General features: G+C 40.0%; 1 protein-coding gene across 1 annotated transcript in view; it reads left to right on the top strand.

Annotated features, from left to right (window-relative positions):
* Positions 1-1093: 1093 nt before the first annotated feature.
* The window catches only part of LOC122798145 (ubiquitin-conjugating enzyme E2 E2), a 2036734-nt gene continuing 2017915 nt past the window's right edge, over positions 1094-19912 (top strand). Inside the window, exon 1 of the mRNA XM_044066864.1 lies at positions 1094-1420. The gene's annotated coding sequence lies outside the window, so the exon portion shown is untranslated. The remainder of the gene's footprint in view (positions 1421-19912) is intronic.

The raw sequence follows: 19912 nt of genomic DNA on the forward strand, positions 1-19912 counted from the left end.
CTTTCGGCATTCCAGTTGTTGCCATTTGTCTTGCTGAGGTTCAGTAAATCCATCAGGATCGAGTAGGAAGATGCCTTGCATGCCATACACAGCTTACCTCTTAGCAGCCTGTAGCATACTGACTATAGTGACAGGGCTTTGAGTCGGTCCATGTAAGACAAATTGTTTAGGCCTTGTATCCTTTCGGCATTCCAGTTGTTGCATGTCTGAACAGATACATGCTGAAGGGGGCATTATATTCAGTGATTGGCCTAATGAGGCCTGAGTAAAGGGGGTCAATAACATCCTTAGTAAGAAAGGTTTAGGCGTTGTATCCTCTTGGCATTCCAGTTGTTGCATGTCTGGACAGATACATGCCAAAGGGGGTATCATATTTAATGACTGGCCTAATGAGGGCTGAGTAAAGGGGGACAATGACATCCTTAGATCTAAACACAATCCCCTTGTTCATAAGCTGTGCAATATAGAAGGACTTTCTTACAACAATGGATACATGTTCCTCAAAAGTTAGGTCACTGTCCACATAAGTTCCCAACTGCTAAGCAACAGGGTCATCTCACAGTGTTAATGCTATTAAGCTTTAAGGGGATAACTCTACCTCTCTATTAAAATAAAATAAAAAAACACCAACCAATATTCTGGAAAGCATGTATTATTATCATAGTATCAGCCCAGGTTGCTTTTAGAGAACCTGAAATTAATGTTGAAACATAATTTTCTTCTTCACTTCATGATTCTGTTAAAGTCTTACTCATATTACCTTATAAGGCTCCACATTTTGGATGAAAAGACATTCTGTCTTTCCAGTTTAAAATTAAAACATGGGATACTTTTTAATGGGTTATAGCACACCAAATCAAAACTGTTCAAATACCAAGTCAGGTGACAGGCATGAATCATTTTCTTCAAACTCGAATTTAAAACTTGTCATCACAAGCTGCTGCAGACATACACACACAAATGAGACACAACAACTTCCGCAGCCCAGAACATGGTATGAAGCCATTTAACTTTCCCGCGTGTGCTACTAGACACCGCGGTAGTTTGTGGGAGAAAATGTTTCGCATCTGTTCTCGTTTCCGTGCAGGCGCGTTCTTCCACACATACTCTTTGGCTTATTTGCTTTGGGCTACGGGAAATGCTCTCAGTCACAGTGTTTTCGAAGTTGCACTAGTAACGCGCGCTCCCGAGTTCGTGGCGTGCGCCCTCCTGCTGCGTGCTTGTGTTAGTGGTGCGCGCGCTTGTTCACTCGCTCGCGGAGGCGGTCGGGTCGATTTACTTTTCATTCGTTGTATCTATATGATTCAGTAAAAAAAAATAAAGCATCGGACCGCACTCTGGGGGCTTTAATTTTGTTTTAATCTTGGATTTATTACACTCGTTACAGGACGGACAGCAACCTACTGCCCGACACTTGGAGGTAAAGCTGGCCATTTCTATGTAGGGGGGTCGCGGAACCCGGTAATGTGGGAAGTAAAGCTCATTTCCTCATGTTTAAACTAGTGCCAAGGGAAGGGCATACAGGCAGGCAATGAGGGATGCGGGTCATTTGGTGTCCGTCTTTGTGTTGTTGAAGCTACTCTCACTAAACTGCTCTTCTTGCTAATTTTTGGCTGTCTTTAACACTCCAGCCTTCTCAGTGCACTCTCTTTCTAAGCAGTGTCCTATTTTTAGCTTAGATCAGTTAACAAAATATACATGATTTTTTTCTCTTTTTTATCAGAGAGATCTGAACCAAGGATTCGATTGTGCAGTTCATCTTTATTTAGAAAATAAAGGCCTCTTTAAATGCACCGGTAGATGCTGACTGGGCGAGCACTGCGGCGTGTTTACATTTGCCAAGTCTGTCACCTTTTGTTGTGAGTTCTTTAAAATTGGTCTGATGAGTGTTTTGTTATGTTTACCTCAGTAAAACGATTCTGACGTGGCTGTCAAACATAATACTTGTCTTCCTCTTTCTGTTGCTCATCACTGACAGTGCTCCTTCGGACAATTTGGATAATATGAGTTATTCTGTTATTGAAGGCTTGCATGATCATATTTAAAGAGTACTAGTCGGGATACTAGATTTTGCTATGTGTTCTGTCCTCCCCCTCCATTTTTTTCATACCCAGTTTCTTTTTCCTAAGTTTTTTAATCTTTAGCTACACACTTGGAAAACAAATGTCACCGTATGTTGTGCAGTTTTACATTTGTGTACATATTAAATAAGGTTTTGGAATGCAGGAAGGGGGAAGCAGGTATGGACCAGACTTATGTTGTTTTAGCTGTTTGATCATCGCAGAAATGCTTTTTGCATAGTAACATATGCCCAGGATTTTTTGTTCTATGGCACACCATAGGAATATTGCCTACTGGAAGACTGATTTTTTTGGTAATACATATGTTGCCATTTGGTATCAGTAACTCCCAAACACATCTGTTATCTCTGAATAGTTAACTGCCTTTCCCATTCTGGGCCTATGTTTTATTCCCAAACCACTCTGAACAAGTAGTTGATGAGTACAAGTTATTAACTGTGTCACCAACACTATTCCTAAGTTGATGTCCTTAGGTTACACACTGGGAATGGTAATAAGTATTCAATTTATTATTGTTAAATACAAATTAAATGCTGTATTTTAATTCCATTTCTGGAAGAGACTCTGACTTTCCTAAATATCATAGTAGGATAAGTCAGATATCAGAGAATGAAGTAAAGGCATTTAGAATTGTGAGTCTTTTGTGTAAAGGTTTGGGAATGTAGAATGAGAACAGCTGATATATGGACCACTGTGATGTGAGGTCTAGTTACAGAGTAAACTACTCAAGTTAGGAACTGATGTACCAGTGACTTCTTCATGCCAGTCTTCTGTATCAGGAATGCCTCTCCATTACAAAGCTTTTGTTTTATCCTTAAAACAAATTGAAGAGTTCATTAATCGGTGCTTGGTGTGGGGTGAAACGTATTAATCTGGGAAGAGAGGTATGCCTTGTTTTCTTCCATATCCTTTAAAATGACAGTGTATCAGACATGAAGTGGTTGCCTCCATTCAAAGGCCACAGGCCTGAGTTGCTGCAAGGTCAATGCCTTTGCTGAAATCTGTAATTTTCCCTCTCTGGTTAAACCCTTTGTCTAAACACTTTCACAAACTGTGGCATTATTTAGTGTACTAGTATTTTGGCCAGAGAAGTTCTTGTATCAGAAAACAGTACTTTATGCCTTTTGTTTTATTTTTGTATGTAGGTAAACTGGACCACTAAGGCCACTTTCAGTCGCAACTATTTTTACAATAAAGAAAACGAAATGTAAAATTCAGAAAAAAATCCACTACCAAAGTATTAAAATTTCTTAAAATCAACAACTGCTAATGCAGAATACCGTGGAAGCTATATAAAGAAAAAATGTCTAAAACATATATATAAAATACAGTTGCCACCTTTCCCATCTTGGTAAGGACATGAAGAATAACAGTGCTGAGAATGAATTTTGTTACTGTATCATTGTACCTCTAATGTTGATCATGCGTGATCATTTCTTTTGTAAGAGCATTGCTGAAATCTATTAGAGGTGGAAGGAACTTAATGTTGACTAGATGGAGTTTTACATTTTTGGCTTTAGAACTGAGGTACACCAGAGATTCAGTGATGTGAAATGGGTGAGTATTGTGATTACTGGTTTATGAGCTGTTTGATCTTAGAGTGCTGAAAGCTGTTTATGGTTTAAAAATGTAGAGAGACTGGTAATGGCAAAGATGAACAGTTTTTCAGCTCAGTGTATAGATAAGCAACTTGACATGCGTCTGGATAAGTCAAAGTAAACTTTATTTTCATTCAGAAGTCACACTAGTGCAAAAAATGAACGAAATTGTGTGTGTCTGAACTCAGTGTACAGACAACATATAGACTATTTTCACAGACATTTACGCATATAACACCTAGATAATTTGTATTTTTTTGGATATTTTTAGTGGATAGATAGCCACTTTGAAATAGCAGGGGCAATTCAATGATGTGCATATGTAGCTCACCATTAATTGGGCAGCAGATTTTATTGTGAGTAGCCAGAAGTTTGTGTTACAGTGCATTTGAAGCCCAGGGAAAGATTGGCTAGCAGTCCTGTGATTCTGTTAAAAGCAGAATTTGAGGTTAGTATAATGTTAATAATCTGACATTAAGTAGGAAAGTGCTGGATTGCTGGCTCTGTTTATACTGCCAGATACTTGCAAGCTTCAGCTGTCTTAATTTGTACCCTCATCAGGACCAGGGATGCCCCACTTTCCTTGATCACTGGCAATGTGTTACAGGTTCAAAAAGCATAGTTTTGCTTTCCTTGATGTGGCCTTTGGGTCAAGTAATTATTGTCAGTTAAGTTCAAGATTAACACAACAGTAATATTTTTGTGTTTTTATGGGACTATTAAAATATCATGCTGTCTGTTTATAAGGTGCAGTAAATTTTATGGTTGACAGGGAGTACATTTAAAATATTGAAAACCAAAATGTTCTTAGCACAAAACTGTGTGAGACATTTTTTTATAACTGGTTTTAAGGAATGCTTGATGTTGTCTGATTACACCCCTGAAGGCTTGGTCATTAAAGTAGCTGTCAAGCCAGCTGATTTCAGTTGTCCTAATGCTGTAAGGGGAACGTTCACAGGACAGCTTCTTGTCTGTACTTTAAAGACCAACTACCAAAAATGCCCTGGAAGGACACCTTGAGAACAGTTCAGTGAATATGTGTGGACTTTGCAAGGTAAATTAACTATCTAGCGAGAAATAATAACAGAATCAACACTAGTTGTAGTCCGAATCTAATTATTTGCTTGCACCATTTTGAATAAGCATTTTTGCATCAAACATGAAAAAGTGCTTATCGAAAATGATAAAAACTGTTAAAAACTGTAGTTGCATTCAAATTTAGTTTATGTTGTCTTGTGTTATAGAGATGCTACTTATTATAGTATTTTACAATATGAACTCTGCAACCTCAGCCAACTTCTTTTACTGTTTGTGCACGTTTTTGTATGTATGTGTCTAAGTAATTGTCAGACAGTTCTGGCATTGTTTCTCTTTCAAACAAATAAAATATGTTGTCACATTACTCTGCTTTAGTCTAGTTCATTAGTCTTTATCTTTTGTACATACTTAGGATTTCCCTCCATGGACCACTGATTACTTTTATTGTTTCATCTTTGCTTACTTTATGTTTTTTTCTTTGATTGCAGGCTACTTTTACCCATTTGACTGTCTAGTGTTGTCACTGTGTTGTATTGTAGTGTTGTACTTTCTTAGGTCATGATTGAAAAAATGGCTCCATGCCTAGTCGATGCATCCTCTTGATTAGAAAAAGAAGCAAATGAATAACACGGAATCCAAATACATAAATTTTAATTTGTAATTATTCAGTGTGAGAAACATATATATTTTTTTAAATTCAGACTCGTATGTCAGTTTTCTGTCCCAACTGTAGCTTGCTGGTGACATGTAATTGCTCAGCTGTGTCTTCTGAAGTACACTTGACATATTTAAAGCACACAGGAGTTTTGCTGAATGCATTTAAATTGGTAATTTTTGCACTTTCATACTTCTTTCACAAATCTATACAGGGTTTTCAAACCTTTGCAGCTGTGCTTGTTGCTAAACTAAATTTTAAATCTCCCCTGAACTGCATATGCTGTCAGAACATGTTTAAGTGACCATACCATGTTCCAGTAGTTGACTTTTGTGTGCCACTTTCACTGCTGGCAACTTGTAGTTGTTTACCATTTTTTAATTACCTTTGTTTGGTCTACTGTCCAGATGCTTTGGTTTCACTGTACAGCAACATTGTTTATATTGGCCTCGAAGCACCAGTATCTTCTATATTTGATATAGAATATTTGTACATAATTCTGCAGTACTTGCTTACCATCCCAACAATTAAATTGTTTTAAAAATAGCATAGTTTTGCCAAGTGCATGATTTTTTTAGAATGAAGTGCTTGTTCTTCATGATACATATCCCAGATCAGCCACATTGGCAGACTGTATATTCTATTAATTACATTTGTCCATTGTTTAGTGTTCCCCTTGCAAATGGAAACAATGGAAAAAATACAGACTGGTGATGTATGTTGCAGTGACACCTGAGCAGTTCACACCAAGTTATATTGTGCCTAACTCAGTGGTGCAGAAGTTGGAGTCCTGAGTGAGACTGAAGCAACCAGGATTTGACTAGCAACCCTGTTACTGGAGGAGTGAAACAAGGAGGAATAGGAATGAAGGGGTGTGGCGTGGTCCCCTTTCACATAGTGAGATCTCTGTGGTGAGACCAGGGAAACCACCTCTTGTGCTTCACAGGGAGGGGCAGTTCTGCTTGGAGGGTATCCCCTTGTGGAAGTGAGGGGACTGCCACCATTGCACATCCCTCCTTGGAACTTTGCTGGGTCAGTGTGGGAGCTATTGCTGCATAGAAAAAAAGCCAAACCAACCTTATGGCTACGTAAATGATGGCCTCTCCTAGACGACCTTTGCCCTGGCGAATGGTCTGATTGTTCTGGAAGGGACTGTTGATCAGTAAGCAATGGTGGGGGGGGGGGGGCAAAGAAGAAAAAAGATTTCTCAAGTTGCATCATCTGTCTCTGGGGTTTAGGTATAGAAAATTGCTGCTTGTGTGTGTAGCTACAAATTCTCACTTTCTGCACTATGCATCCTCTATGCTTTGGTAATGTTGTCTGATCTACTTTTTGGTTAAGATACATAAGCTAGGTGGAATAAATCGGCTTTTGCCTTTCCTTTTGGCAACATTTTCAGTTTACCTGCCTTGCTTAGTTTTAGTGATAAGTGATTGTGTTATATTAATTGCAGAGCTTCTGTTATCTTTATTTATTGTAATAGAAAACAGAGGTGATGTGATTTATTTTATTGAACTAAGAAAAAGAAAGGTGATGTGATATCTTTTTATGGGACCTATGTATGTTTTAAGGTTGCTCAGGCTTTCAGAAGCCGTTTATTAGGAACTAATAAGTTACTGATGTTGGATACCCACTTTTGCCTGGAAAGGAGAATAGAACACACAATTTCCCACTGGCTAAAATAAACACTTTAAAATAGGCTGATTGCAAGAAGAAGGAGAAAAAGTGTTTTGGCCTGTGTTTAGAAATGTGACATATGTAGCTTAATAGACAGATGCAGTATCTAACTGTGTGTGTGTGTGTGTGTGTGAAAACTTAAGAAGATTGGTTGTGGTTTGCTATTAAAATGAAGCCTTGCCTGAATGATGTATTGGAACCCATGTTTATTTTTTTATTTTTCACTTAGTATGACACTTAATGGGAAAATAAAGTACAATAAATAGAGATGTGCTGGAAGATTAATTATATGCAGAGAAGGAAAACAAAAAAAGTTACAATCTGTCTTAGCATGACATCTGTGGGAGATGCATATTTTGCTTATATGATAGTGGCAGTAATAGCCATACAGTAGTGTTGTATGTATTATGAAAAAATGGGTCTGGAACTCAGGGAGCTACCACATTAACAATGTGCCCTGTGAGCTGACCCAGTTGTTTGGGTTTTGGACGGTTATGTGGACAGTGACTTTTGAACAGCATGTGTCCATTGTTGTAAGAGAGTCCTTCTATATTGCACAGCTTATAAACAAAGGGATTGTTTCTAGATCTAGGGATGTCATTGCCCCCTTTACTCAGCCCTCATTAGGCCAATCATTGAATATAATGCCCCCTTTGGCATGTATCTGTCCAGACACATGCAACAAATGGAATGCCCACAGAGATACCTTACGAAAAGGATACAAGACCTAAACAACATGTCTTACGTGGACTTACTCAAAGCTCTGTCACTATAATGGGTATCCTACAGACTACAAAGAGGTGACCTATGTCTGGCATACAAGGTATCCTCTGACACAATCCTAATGGATTTGCTGCAGATCAGCAAGTCAAATCACATCAGAAATGCTCTGTCTAGGGATATAAAATACTGATGGAAGGCAGTTGTAGCCTGGAGTAAGTGGATTCTTTTAAATTGGTATTGTAGATATGTGTGAACAAGGCATGTTGCGGAGCATTAATGCTAATGCTGTGTGCAGTAAGTATGCTAGACAAGACAGTGTTTCAGCTGACAGTGAGGAACAAAAGAGGAGAAAGAAGGCACATTTTCTATCTGGGGAGTCAGACTATGTGTAAGTTTACATGTCACCATTGTATCCTAGCAGATACCTTAGAAGAGTAACAGTATTGAACGGTTTTGTTATAATTTTAAAATGTCCTGATGAAAGCTTAGTTTATGCCTCCATTACTCTTGAGTTGCATTGCCATCCACAGATTTTATTAGGCAAGTAAGGAATGGAAGCAGATTGCCGGGCTTTCTTCAGCATCACACAGTTACACATCGGTGGTGTGTGCTGCGGTAGCGTTGTCGCCTCACAACAAGACGTTGTCCCGTTCGATTCTCAGCTAGAGTGTCTACTGTGGAGACATGCGTGAATGGGCGTACCTTCGTTGAAGGTTGTGCGTTAGGGCCGGCAACTCAGCACATAAAAATCAACTGCCAATCATTAGCGGACCGGAGTTCTGCTGTGGCGACCCCTAACCTGGAAAAGTCGAAAGACACAACAACACAGTTGCACATCTATGGACATTTTTGAGTCACCAGTCCACCTACTGCAGGTCTATTGGATGAAACTGGAGTACCTAGAGAAAACCTACACAGACAAAAGCAGGATATGCAGACTGTGTACAGAAGGTATCCCAGTTCCCAGCTGAGAAGCGAACTGAGGAACCTTTTGCTGTGAGGTGATAATTCTACCTTCTTCCTGTGCCATGCAAGCTTATGGTTATCAGTAATCAAACTGAAATTATATGAACTAGAACCACTTGACAGGTGCCAGCATTTCACATACCACCCTAACAGTCTTTCAAGTACTGTTAACTTTTTGAGATGGCCAATATTTTGGATTCAGAATCATCATGAACTCTTGCATTACCAGTACAATGTACTTTTTTCCCCTTCAGTACCTGCTGAGTGTCCAGTGTTCTTTGCTCCAGAATGAAAAGTTTTTAAGTGATGTAATATCTCTTTAAGCCAAGATTGAGGTTCAGACCACAAGCATGCTTTATCTTCATTGTCTGCCATTTTTATTATTGCTATTCTGTCAGTGGTTCACCTGCTCAGAGTAGTGCTTCGAGATTGATGAGGATGTCGTTGTTAAGGTTGTCATCACAGAACATGTACTCATGGACTCCTAACTTACATATTTTTCAGACCTGCTTCATAATGTGAAGGCTCAGAGTCTTAAGCTGGTAGCAAAATGCCTATTGAAGCAGAGGTTTGAATGTGTAATGATGTGTTCTTTTTTTTGCAGTTTCACAAGTCTTTAGTAGCAGCTTAGGGCGGCTTATTGTGTTAAGATTTAATAAAGATTTCAAAAGGCAGAGTTTACTGGCAAGAGTGAATTGCAGGACATGTCAGCCTTGGGGAGAATTGATGACTAAAAAGATATTGTTTTCAGTGTCCTGATCAATTCCTATTTGGTACTGTGGAGTCAGCTTATGATTTCTTCCTCTTCCTCTTCTTTTTCAGTACTGTCTCCTCACAGAGGTTTTACCCAGGCTATGAGCAGATGTGCTTCACTGACTCCAGTGAGCTTTTCTTTTTATGTATTTTTATTTGTAATGGATTTTAGAGCTGTAACCTGGATAAATCAAAGCCGTTGTGGCTGAGAAGCACACATTACTCGAGCAGTTTCCTTTGTCTGCTCTGAACCAGTAAAAAAGGTGGAAGGTAAAGCTAATTTTTGTATTGTTCTATAGACCATGAATGTATTTGCAGTTTTCTACAAAGTCATGCTGCTGAGGGAGTGGCAGTGTAAACAGGGCATTGTAAGGGATCTTACTCTGTGGACCAGTAGTACATTTTTGTCCTTGCAGTTGCCTTATTTGTTTTTGAAAGCTGAATATGTGCACTTGGAGGAAGCTGAAAGTTTTTACTTGACCTGTGAGAGTGTAGGCATACAAGTGTAAAGCTCAGTGTACATATAGGAAGTGCAATACCTATTTTGTTCCCCTTCTGCTTTATTTTCCCTGGTTTATCCTAGGGCCCCCATCTGCCACTGAGTCTACCAGCCTGTTTGACATCATCTGAACTGACTTATCTGTATACTACTACTGGGTCTGGCACGGAACCTAATGATGTCCTGGAGGGTTGTGCAATTGATCGCTTCCACCATTCGATTTTTTTCTTTTATGACCAATCTCTCTCCCCTTTACATTCACCTGTTATGTCTGAGGGCCACTCCACTCTGTGGACCACTTCACCCCATAGGGCTTGCTCCACAGATGCCCAAGCTGCTAATTGAACCTTGGTCGCCTGAGTTGTAGTTAGGGCTTTATCTCGGCATGCCGTGGCTCTTGCTTAAAGTGCAGTGCACATTGAGTACAGATCCCCCTTTTGTTTTTCATACTGTCGGTCTGTCTGAGGGGGCATGGTGCCAAGTGCTTCTGTTGGTGGGGGATTTTTTATTTAATGACCAACCCTTATCCCCCCCTGCATTTGTCTAGTTATGCAAAGGCTAGTCCCCTCTGTTGCCCATGCATCCCTTCAAAGAGCACCTAGACGAATGCCCACCCTCCGGAATAGGCATGCCTATACCTCCCTGTCAGCACCTCAGATCCCCAAACCGCTAATAAACAACTGTTGTCCCTTACCAAACTACTAGTGTGATTATAGATGACCACCTGAAATTTGATCTCCATTTTCAGCAAGCCATAAAGTAGACACACCAAAAACTAGGCTGCCTCTGTAGAGTAAAACACAACCTTATTGACACTGCTAGACAAAACATACCAACTTCTTTTCCACTCCCCACCCTTTTATAGTCTCCTATCCAAACCAACCTCAACTCCTCTTTATCAGTCAAACTAGAGCAATGTTACAATAAAGTAGGCAAATTTGCAAACAGCCAGTAATATGGATAACATCACTGCCTCTTTATAAAACAAACAATTAAACTGGCTTGAACCTAATAATTCTGTATTTTACTCCCAATTAATTACAACCTTCAAACTACTGCACAACCCTGAAAAATTCCCATCTCTTCACTTCACCATTCAGTCTCACACTACTAAGAGATGTCTACTCTTTACTAATAAATCATTACTCTCTGTAATGAATCCTAACAACAATGCAGGATACTCCCTGTATTCACACTGCATTGCTCATAGTTGGAATACCATCTCATTCCATTTAAGATCAGACAAACTTGAAATACTTTAAATGCCAACTAAAGCAACATCTAATAAATAAATGGCTGTGCATCAACACCACAACTGGTTAAAGTGGTGCATTTATAGATATGTGAATTTTTGCCAAAACTCTCTGCTGCACAAAACGTAATGTACTTTTACCACAACTATACCCTTCTCTATCCCATCTCATCTCCTATATCTTCTTTGTGCCTCCTCCCTGCCTTTCTTTCTTTGGGCTGCTCTAACTCTTTACCATATCTTCCTATGCCCAAAATTTGAACAAGTCTTTATAGTAGCACATATTTTAAAGTAAAATGTAATAATCTATGCATACTGATATTTTTACACTGTATATGTCTCCTTGGATTTAAACAAAATGTATTTGTATACAACCTTTGTAACTGTTATTTCTAATCAAAACTGTTTATAAATGATGTCAGAGATGTCTGAATAATGGAACTGTTGCTCACAAATAAAACTGACTGAATGATGAAACAATGCAAATGATGCCCATGGCATCTGTATAATGGATCTTTTCTTCCTGGGCCTCCTTTGAAAAAGGGCAGTTCAGCTGAACTTTCACAGTAAACAAATTCCAATAAATAACTGATTCTGACTTGTCTATGCAGTAGTTAGACTTTATCCCTCTTTTCCATGGCACAGATCACACTGAGTAGAAATTCTAAAAACATAACTGACCGAGAGAGAGAGAGATCACTGTAAGAGCTAGCACAAAATACATTGCTTTTTCAGCTTTCAAGTTAGGCAATAATTGGATGTGAACCACAGTAAGAAACACTTTTTAAGCAGCTGTAGCAAAGGCTGTAATGATAGAATAGGATTAATCATTTTGAATAATATTTAGTGAAGTATTGTAAAAAATGGGGGTGGAAAAAAGTCCTTGAATTTTCATTAAAAAACCTCTGGAGTATACAGTATTAACATTGAGGTATGTCATTACAACAGTACAGACCACAAAATAAAAGATTGCTTTACCTAGGCTAGTTTTCACCTTGGACATTTCAAAGTGATTCTTCTTATTAAACTATGGCTTTACATTTTTCTGTCTGTGAACTGATGATAGCTAATGCAGCTGTGACTCAGAAGTGAAAGAGAGAGAGAATGCTTTTGTAACTCTTTTCTCAAGAAAGGGGCTTTATTAATATGCTGAAAGTAGAAAACAAAAGCTCATATCCACAGTTAAGCCAAATCGTTATTTTTGAGAAAAAGTAAGCATACAAGGGCATACCTCTCATCTGTCCACATTTTCCCAGAATGTCCAGATTTTTGCCTCATATTTTTGGTCTGCTCCTCATAACGCTTGTGGTTTTCTGGCAAATCACTGAAGACTGAAGTCACTAAATAATGACCCACATACGAGTTTCAGACTACATCATTCAGAAAAATGTGTGCTAACATAAAACCTGTTATTCTAGCAACTTTCTAAGTTTTTAAGAGCAGTATTTAAAATATGTCCCTATATTTGGGCCTTTGTCCCCCCATTATTTTTGGCTTTGTCCAGAGTTTTTCAGCTAAGAAGTTTAGAGGTATGGACATTAATAATAATAATTATAGAGAGGCACAGAAGAAAGTTTGTGGAGGACAAGATAAAACACTGTTTTTGAGTGTGATAATTGAAAAATATGACAAGAAAAGAAGCCTATGAATCATCTTTCCACAGTGAGATAGCTATGCGTAGTTCATTAGGATAGTGTCAGTTGTAGCATTGCATAGTCACTATTTTCAGTTCCTGGCTTTCCTTGTTTTCTTTCTTTCTTTCTTTCTATGTTTGTGTCTTGTCTTTCTCACTTCTTTAATCAGCCTTATTTCTTTGTTCATACTTGGTCTTTATTTCCCTTTTCTCTTTCAGTTAACATGTTACTTTGTTTTACATGGTAATGTTTGAACATTTCATTTTTATACTTTTTATTGGAGATCTTCATTCAGACAATGCAGACTGTTATAACACATTCCGTGCACATTCAGAGGATATGTATCATTGTCATATTTTACCATTAGTTGTAATTCACTTTGTTTATAGGATTCTTGCTCAGCTCACATCCTGTTTATAAAAATGCATCTCATGCATGCGTGTGTGTGTGTGTGTGTGTGTGTGTGTGTGTGTGTGTGTGTGTGTGTGTGTGTGGGTGTGGGTGGTTACACACACACACACACACACACACACACACACACACACACACACACACACACACACACACACACACAGAGTGTAAAAAACACACATACAGAGTGTAAAAAACACACACACAGAGTGTAAAAAGCAAAGCACCACTGTGAAGAAGCCTCAGATGGTGCCAGAAAGTATGCTTTCAGTTTGATATTTATGGCTACCTGGCACCAAATTATTCAAGACGCTGTGGCATAGCAGTGATGCTGGAAGAAGAGTACATGGCGTGGATGTAAGCTAATTTAGTGTGAGATATGAGATATAAGATACTGCTTAGTGGATGAGGAAATGGTTAGTCTAGGTGGTCCATTAGTCTTTGTCATGGTTGTGCCTTGTATAGTGAGCCACTTAAAGGACAACAGTTGCTGTAGACATGCATGGGTTGCTTTACAGGACCACCATAGTTCTGATAAAATGAGTTTGGGTGCGTTACATGACACTAAAATTGAGATTGACATGTATAAGGATTATAACGTAAAAAAGTAAGAAATGAAAATCCTACCTGCTGACATAATGGAGTCTACAAGGAAACAATGAGCAGTGAAATCAGTAAATGGTAAACAGAGATAGGTATTGGGTTATGACATAAAAGTGCTTAAGGAGCATTAGGCAGTATGTGTAAAGAAAAAAACATACTACTGTGCTAAATGAATACATTAAGGAATATGGTTAAATGTGTTGTAGAGGGAATCTCCTTTAAAGTGCTATACCTGGTGAAGAGTGGGACATAGTAGCTGTTAATTTGTTAACCAAGTTAGAGCATGGATCACATATCATTAATTACAGTCTATACCCAGGAAGTACAAATAAAGCCAGCATTACATTTCAGCAGAAAACAGCAAAACAATGAAGACAACGTGCATCAGTTGCATACACTTCTGATTAGCAAACAATAATGTAAGGAGTATATGCATTTGCAATATCCATTATTTATAATACATTCAAGCAGTTCAGTGGTAGGAAGTGAGAAACTAGTATGCTGTATTTTACTAAATGTTATGTGGTATGTTAGGTGAAATGGAGAGAGAGTGCTTGACTGTGGTAAAGTTAGGTTTAGCAGTACTTCATGTGAGTAAGCATGATAGATTTGATGAAGCGGAATGAACAGTATGAGAGAAGGTTTGAATGTAGCTGGAAGGAGAAAGGGCATTTGTGGAAGTATAAGTTACGTGATATGATTGGATGAGAGGCAGAGGCATTCTGCAAATGCGTGGGGATGGGCTTTTAACTAAGTGTGGAATTTAAGGTAATATGAGATATCTTTTACCTGTGGGAGAATAGTTTCCCAGGGTTTTGGCCCTGATGTGGGGAAGCATTGATGTGCAGTGCAATTTAATACTTTTGGGTTGTAATGTAGGTGTACTGTGGTTGAGACTGTTGAGGATGTGGGTGGGGATTGTATGGTTTAGTTTAGCTGCTGAGGGAGAGAAGGTCTGGTTATTTAAAGTTTGAATAGTTGAGATCCTAATAGAAGATCTGCTGTTTGAACTGGGAGACAATTTGCCTTTTTCAGCATTTTGCATTAATGTTCATGTTTAGTGGAGATCATTCTAAACCTACATATTTTACTGGTGAATTTATGTTTGACCTGCATTTTTGATGCTGAAGCAACTAGGGGAAGCTGTGTTCAAGATGGAAGAGAAGAATGCCTTTGCCCATGGCTGATTTTAGTTATTAAAAAAAAATAAATAACACATATACATATTTTATTCAGCTGCTCTTACTATAACTGTCTTAGCGGCTGGTTTGCGTGCTGTTATCTGTTCAGTCGCTCTTACTCTGCACTTATTACTGCTTGTTAGTAGCCTTCTAATTTACTGCCTTCTGCACTTGTTTTTTAGTCATTTGTTAATTTAATTGCATTTATTTAAACTGTATTTGCCATAATATTGCTACACACTCATGTGCTAGCCTGCACTGCAATTTGAATTGTATTTACTGCTGTTTTAGCCCAAAATTCTAAGCTTGTTTCCTGCCTTTCCTGTAACTAGTCTAGTCCAGATACAGACTTGCTGTATCCAGGATTGTTGGTAAGCTTCTGAGCCCCCCAAGCCTTTCTGTGTATGAGGGAAGCCTTCTAGCATATTAGTGGGAGTGGTAAGCACTAGGTAGCCTATCTACCACAGGAAGAGTGGGTTTTGGCCCAGAAATTGTAGTTCATTGGCTGTTTGGGCAGTTTTTCCATCTCTTTCTACTTTCTGGTTTAAAAGCCCGTGTTTGCGTTTGGTCCCTGCCTTTCCTGTAACTAGTGTAGTCCAGGTACAGATTTGCTGTATCCAGGACTGTTGGTAAGCTTCTAAGCCCCCCAAGCCCTTCTGTGTTGGAGAGAAGCCTTCTAGCTTATCAGTGGGAGTGGTAAGCACTAGGTAACCTAGCTACCACAGGAGGAGTGGTTTCTGGCCTAGAAATTACAGTTTTGGGCCATTTGGGAAGCTTTTCCATCTCTTTCAACCTTCTGATTTATAAGCCTGTGTTTGCGCTTGGTTCCTGCCTTTCCTGTTACTAGTCTAGTCCAGGTACAGATTTGTTGTATCCAGGACTTTTTATAAGCTTCTGAGCCCCCCAAGCTGTTCTGTGTTGGAGGAAAGCCTTCAAGCTTATCAGTGGGAGTGGTAAGCATTAGGTAGCCTATCTACCACAAGAGGAGTAGTCCCTGGCCCAGAAATTGTAGGTATTGGCTGTTTGAGCAGTTTTATTTCCATCTCTTTCAACGTTCTGGTTTGAAAGCCGCACTTGCGCCTGTTTCTGCCTTTCCTATAACTAGCCTAGTCCGGTTGCAGAGTTGCTGTATCCAGGATTGTTAGTAAGCTTCTGAGCCCTGCAAGCCTTTCTGTGTTGGAGGAAAGCCTTCTAGCTTATCAGTGGGAGTGGTAAGCACTAGGTAACCTGTCTACCACAAGAGGAGTGGTTCTTGGCCCAGAAATTGTAGTTTATTGACCATTTGGACAGTTTGTCCATCTCTTTCAACTTTCTGGTTTAAAAGACCACATCTGTGCTTGTTTCCCATCTTTCCTGTAACTAACCTACTGGGAAGCACTAGAAAGCCTTAAACTGATACAAGCCTTCTAGCTTAGAAGAGAGACTTTGGAGTGATTATCAGTTTTCTGTACTTTCTTGCTGTACTTAACTGTTTTCCGCCTAAATGCTTATTTTCCAGCATTTATTGTGATTCAAAAGCTCGTTTTTTCACATATTGTACTTCTTTGACTGCCTGCACTTTTAAAAAGTCGTTTTTTGTTTAAATAATTTGTTTAACTTCTGTAGGCTACACAGTAAAGTGCGATAGCCTTTTCTGATCGTTTGTAGTCGTTTAAAGCTGTTTTAAGTGTATTTTTTTTACTGTTTTTGCCTTATCTTTTCAAGAAAACAAACAAAAAAATTCCTTGTTTCCTGCCTTTCTAAGTTAGTATAGTCCAGTTTTCAGGCTAGTGCTGAATTCAGGGCTGTATTACAAGTTTCTGAGTTGCCCATACCTTACTTGGATAGAAGGAAGTTTCTCTGTTCACCTATAAGAGAGGGGAGCTTTGAGCAGCCTATCTGTCCCTGGAGGAGTGGTTCCAGCCCAGAAGTTAGTAGTTTATTAGCCATTTTGGGCTAATTTCTATCTCTTTCATTTCCCTGTTATAAAAAACGTGTTTTCACGGTTTTGTGCACCGGGCAGTGCCAGTTAGCTTGGGTAAATTGTTCCCGGCTCCACTAAGTCTCCTCTTCAGTTTTTCCCTTGAAACTAGTCTAACTTTCAACCTAAGTACTCAAAAAGCATCCTACAGCCTAGCACTTGCTCATACCTAATAGCAAGCACTAATATACCCTGACACTTGATTGCCCAGCAGGGCAAGGCTCTTTATTCACCCCTCACCAACCAAGCGATTAAGCAGCTCACCCTACTATTCAGGCATGACCAAAGGGCAATTTCAGGTGTACTCTCCAGTCCAGCTGGTGAATCTGGGTATCCTGCAATGTTACAACTGTCTCATGTACACAGACAACCCTCTCCTCCTACCACAAAACACTAACATATGCGAGAGATGCAATTATGCAGCCAAAGTGGAGGCTAAGCTGTCTCCACCCAAGACTGGAACAGACAGTTAAGAGGAGAAGGTTAACACTTGCACCACACCTCCAGCCACACACAGACCTACTAAACCAGCACTGGCAAAAAATACACATAAATACACAAAATCATACTCTGAGGCTCTAAATGAAAGCCTGCAAAAGCATCAGAGTCCTCCAAAGCAGACACCCAAACAACCTATACCTCTCGTTACAAACCAGATAACACATAAAACACAAAATCAGTGAGTCGCACAATCACAGCCCTTAAGGCGAAATAACATACCTAACACACTAGTAATAGGTGACTGTATAGTCAGGCACACTGATGTCCCACTCACTAGGCTGAACAAGCAGAAGGTTACTGTTAGCTGCCTGTCGGGAGCCAGAATCCGCCACGTAACACAAGCACTCAGGTCACTCCAGAACAAGTACAAATATGACTCTGTCATTGCTCATGTTGGTGTGAATGACCTGAGACATACCTCCCTGGACTACATGAAAATAGACATGGAAGAGCTCTCTGATCATGTAGCCCAGGCTGGTATGACCCTGACCCTGAGTAGCATCCTGCCCTCACCAAGAATGATACCTCAGTATAAAGAAAAAATGATCAATTTCAACAACTGGCTAAGCTTCTGGTGTCATTCAAAGGGGATCCAGTGTCTGTCAGCCTGGGACGACATGCTCGACAAGCTGCGTTGCTTCGCAAGAGATGGCTTGCATCTGTCACCCCTAAGCTTTCGAATACTGGCCAAGGCTCTTGCGGCCTCCATATTGCCTTTTTTAGACAAGGCTCAAAAGTCAAACCCACCTCCGTAAACAGCACAATTAACAAAAAACTGAGGGTTATGCTACTCATCGCCAGGAGTTTAAATCTCAAAATGCACACGCTCGAAGCCCTCCTCAGTATGGAGAACGCCGACATCTGTACAGTAACTGAAACCTGGTTCAAGGCTCCGGAGAGCACCCCAGCACTACCAGACTACAACTCATACCACACATTTTGGCCACCGAACACGGACCGAAACACAAAAGGAGGGGGTGTATCCATATTCATCAAGGATACCTACACCTCCAGGTTAGTGGTACAGCATGACACTTCTGAGATTATCCATGTGCAACTAACATCGGGCAAATCTGTAATGCAAATTGTGGCCTGCTACAGTTCACCCTCCATGACCACTCCACCTTTCTGGAGACACTGGAAAACATGAAGGTCCTACCAAACACCCTGATATCGGGCGATTTCAGTTATCCTACCATTAACTGGGAAAACTACTCGAGTGCAAACTCCCAGGCCCAGCGCTTCCTGGAATTCATCAACTCAAATGCCCTGGATCAGCTGGAAAACTCCCCTACCAGAGGTGAAAACATATTGGACCTGGTCATCACAAACAGGTGTTCCACACCAGAAGTCAACCCGTCACTGGTTAGATCGGACCATAAACTAATCACTCTGGATGTCCACACCCCACTACCACCCCCAACTAAGGAAACCACAGTAAAAAGTTTTTTAAAGCAAACTTCACCTTACTTAAGACAGAGGCGGTAAGTTTCACAGCCCCCACGCTAAAGGATAATGCTGCCCAAGCTGCAGAAACCTTTACAAATGCACTCTTTGAGCACATAAAAGGATGCATGGATCGTGCCATCCCTAGCAAAACCAAGACTCACTCCTCTAAGAGAAGGAAACTAGTCTGGTGGACTCCTGCCATAAACAGGCTATACAATAGAAGGTAGGAAACTAGTTCAGAAAAAAAGCAAATCCCAAGAAGGAAAGACATCCCAGATCAGTATCAGTAAGAAACTAAGGTCCGTCATAAAATCGTCCAAGACTAACTTCGAAATAAAAATAGCCAAGGATTCAAAAGATGACCACAAAGCCTTCTTTAGCTATGTTAAGAATCTAAGTGGCAACTTGCAGATATGCACTGAACTAGTGCAAAATAGCACAAAATATACTGAACCTACTGATATTGCCATCATCCTGGCAGATAGAGTCAGTGCAAACTTCACCCCCCTCTCACCCCCAAAAGGGCCCACAACAATACCTGAAAAGTGTAGTGTCCCAGAAATCACAGACGCACAGGTGAAAATAGCCCTTTCAAAAGCCAAAAACACAGCGTCAGTGGTGCCAGATGGTGTCCCAGGCTGCGTTTTGCATGAACTACAGAATGAACTAACCCCCACCTAAACATGCTTTTCAACTTCAGCCTCTACACAGGCTACGTGCTCATATTATGGCGCACAGCAACGGGTATTCCACTCCACAAAGGAGGGGCCACAACTGACCCTGGTAACTATCGCCCCATAAGCCTGACTAGCCTGTTCTGCAAGGCTGTGGAGCGCATCATCATGGAACTCATTAACAAAGACATTGGGAACCTCCAAACACTTGACCCGACCCAGTTCAGCTTTGTTAAGGGCAGATCATGCCTACTAAA

Source organism: Protopterus annectens, chromosome 3.part1 (genome assembly GCF_019279795.1).
Source record: "Protopterus annectens isolate FY-2018-M chromosome 3.part1, PAN1.0, whole genome shotgun sequence".
NCBI classification, from domain to species: domain Eukaryota; kingdom Metazoa; phylum Chordata; order Ceratodontiformes; family Protopteridae; genus Protopterus; species Protopterus annectens.